At 40.0% G+C, this 3,318-nt stretch overlaps 1 long non-coding RNA gene across 3 annotated transcripts; it reads right to left on the bottom strand.

Annotated features, from left to right (window-relative positions):
* Positions 1 to 309: 309 nt before the first annotated feature.
* On the bottom strand, positions 310 to 3,312 carry LOC104912273. Of its 3 annotated transcripts, XR_794522.3 has the most exons (3): positions 3,014 to 3,312; positions 1,484 to 1,614; positions 310 to 700 (listed from the first exon to the last, which is right to left on the bottom strand). It is a non-coding gene; the product is annotated as an uncharacterized LOC104912273 (long non-coding RNA). The 3 variants fall into 3 exon arrangements; XR_004160729.1 differs by having other exon boundaries at positions 310 to 877; positions 1,484 to 3,312; XR_004160728.1 differs by having other exon boundaries at positions 1,484 to 3,312.
* Positions 3,313 to 3,318: the final 6 nt, after the last annotated feature.

Raw genomic sequence — 3,318 nt, 5'->3', positions numbered from 1 at the left:
CTGGCTCCTTTGCGTGCACACTGCTGTCAGCCAAGATGGATTCTGCAGGAGATAATTTCATCTGAAGCCACTTTAGCTCCCCAGATGTGCTGTCTGCTCCTCATGGCACATCCCAGGAGAGGCCACTCTGGCATGGCAGAGACAGGAAGGCTGATGGTTTGTGGCACTCCCCTACACCAAATCCCCAGAGAGAGTTCCTCCTACTTTGAATTTCCTCTGTTCGTATAAAGCAAAAGGACAATCTGAGACATTGCTCTCAGTATAGTTCAAAACACAGTTTGAAGTGTGAATTTTTCAATATTTGAAGCATTGGCTTTTATGATTTATTTATTGATATTCCAGGACAAGCATTGCAGAGTGTAGCTGGTGCCTACTCCAGTTCCGACATCGACTGAATGAATAGCAATATTTTCACAGGCATTTTGTCCATTGCTATGCAGATAGACTGTGCCTCTGAATAATAACACAGGGATATCAGCAGGTAAGATCAAGCATTCTGGAGAATCAATTAAAAAAGGCTCTGAAACACAACAGCTTGTACTGTTTCATTTCTGCCGAGAGCAGGTATGAGCAGGACCTGGCGTTACCCCGGGTATGACTCAGGCGTGGGAGGTGTGTGGGGTTGGCTGTCTCTTATCCCTGGAGTCCACCTTGTAATATTGCTGGTATCCGTGTGTAACAGATAGTGTTGTGCACTGGGCTGGAAGATAATAAATAGATGTGAGTCGATGATTTACAAGAGGGTGCTTGGAACTCCTTGAACCACTGGGAAAGGCAAACTGCGCTGCTACAAGGTTGTGCTGTCAACCTCGCAATAGTTTTTCCTCTCTCCTGAGGGCAATTTCTCCAAGATGTAACTTGCTTCCTGCCTCATCATCTGGAAATTCACAAATCAGAGGAATTGTGGTTAATTACTAAAATGGCTGATCCATAGATCCTTAGCTGTCAGAGCCTGTCGGGGAGGAGGGGTTTAATTGTTGTTTTTCTCTGAAAGGATTTCTCCTAAACTGATGAAATAACTCACATTAATGAAGATTGCAAATAGAAGACATTTGTGATTATTTCTAGTTGTTGAAAGAATTGCTTATTTAAAATGCATTACTTTCTTCCATGAAGAAACTTATATTTCTCCAAACTGCCAGAATAAATTTAGCCCAAAAACATTCATAACGAAGGATGAATGTGTATTCAGGCTAACACTGTATGTGATCTCTGATCATACAGTAGTTAAGTTACACAATCACAGTGATTTATGGTACTAAACTGTGGAGCCTCATATCTGCAGGGGTGTGGGTAAAGGGGTGGAACTCTCATCAATCAAAAGACTACGCTTGTTCGGCACTGGGATAATTAAAGCAGACAGTAAAAAAGCAGGAAATAATATTTAAAAAATGAAATCTGAATTTCTATCTGCATGGTGTTATTAAGCAATACTGTAGTGAGCCACCTCTTTAAACAGCTTGCCTAGAAATCCACTTATTACCTTGTAGCACTTGATATATGTGTTCTTCACATTCATGCTGAGGGTATGTGTAGAGCAGTTATATAATGCGCACACTGTCCTGGGCTTAAAAACTTGTGATTACAAATAATGGCCATCTTTCCAGTTTATGCCTAGACAGAGTCAAAACAAGAAAGAAAAGAAAATATATATATAACAAATATTGAAGTGCAAATTTCCAAACTGTCCCTCATCTCACTGCTAGTGCTTTTCTTCTGGTTCACCAATATCAGGTAGAAAGAGCTGGGCACAGCAAGGGGATAGCACAGAGGAACTGTATTAATCAACCAATGTTTTTAAAAAGTTTAATTAACTGCATATTTTGTAAAAGCCACATTTCATTACTGTTTGTTAGGAAGATGGAAGCATGCACTGGAAACACTAATTCTAATTATTACTTCAAGTGGGAGTTTTTGGCACAAGGTCAAGGAATAATAGAAGAATGTGTGAATCTGCGCTACAGCGTAGCAGCAAGACTAATCATTTGAATAAAGCCAGTTGCTTTTTCTTGGACTGTCTGTGTGCTGTTCAATGTTCTGGATGAATCTAACACAATCAGCCTGTTCTCTGGTGTATATCCACTTCCTGCTGACTCAGGGCAGCTTGCCTCTTCTGCCATTTATTAAAATGAAACATTCCCATTAAAACACCATTTTTCAGAGAGATGACCAAACAGATATTAGTAATGACATTATTAAAACTATTTTGTTTAAAATGAACTGTCACACTTGTGTGTTGCAAAGCAACACAAACATATCTATTAAATTTAGTGAGAGATTGCTTTGAAGAGCTGGCTTGCTTGCTTTCTATTAGAAGGTATTGCAGAGGCTATGTGATGTGTTCTCCAGGAAACCGCCAGTTTTTATAGCCATTAAAAAAGAAGGAATACTGTTCCTAGTACTCTCTATAGCAAATAATGTATAATTCATGGATTTCATTAATATGCAAATATGATCCATGGTCTCCTATGTTTATATCTCCTAATAATCTATTAATGGTTTTAAAAGTAAAGGGTAATAGAAACATTTTGTATGAGCAACATTTACTCAGGCTCTCTGCACTTTCCTCTAGTTGTATCTTACAATCTCGTATAGAATTAGAACAGAAACAATGGAAATTAATTTACCTATGATTGTCAAATAAATATTAATTGAACATAAGGCCACAGGCCGAGTATTTTGTGATTCTGTAATGAAAGACCTTATTATCATTAGATGTCAACGAGCCTTAGAAAAACCTGTGCTAGGGAGATGGAAAGGTACTTAAAATGACCCCTAGATCTGGAAATACAATTTGGATTTTGATTTCAACTCCCGCACCAAACACGGGCAGAACATGAAAACAAAAATCAGATTTGTTCTGAAGACTTGGAGTTTTCCATTTTTTTCTGTAGTAGGAGTGAGTTTCCAATCTCGTGCAATCTTGTCCAGCATTTTAGGATCAGCTACTCCTCACTTCCATACTCCAGTCAAAATATTAGGAGTGTCAATCTGAAAAAACGCCAATACCCACTTTGTTATCGTCAGAGTGTTGTTTCTAAAGCACTGGCAGGCAGACAGTTCCAGATGATGTCTGTTTCTGCCCTGGGCTCCTGCTGCTCGCAGGTTCACTCACTCTTCCTCTCTCCTTGCAGTGCCATCTCCGTGCCATCACACAGCCCCAGCACTTCTCCCTGTGCTGCCACTGCGCAGCCCCACCGGCAGCTCTTCTTTCCTTCTGAGACATCACTGAAAGATCTGCCAGGCAGTGACTTCACTCCTGCACTTATGAAAACAAAGAGAAACAGTGCAGGACATGGGCACATCTGCTCTTTGTAA

This window comes from Meleagris gallopavo, chromosome 10 (genome assembly GCF_000146605.3).
Source record: "Meleagris gallopavo isolate NT-WF06-2002-E0010 breed Aviagen turkey brand Nicholas breeding stock chromosome 10, Turkey_5.1, whole genome shotgun sequence".
Classification (NCBI taxonomy): Eukaryota; Metazoa; Chordata; class Aves; order Galliformes; family Phasianidae; genus Meleagris; species Meleagris gallopavo.
This window is presented reverse-complemented; position numbering and strand designations above follow the sequence as displayed.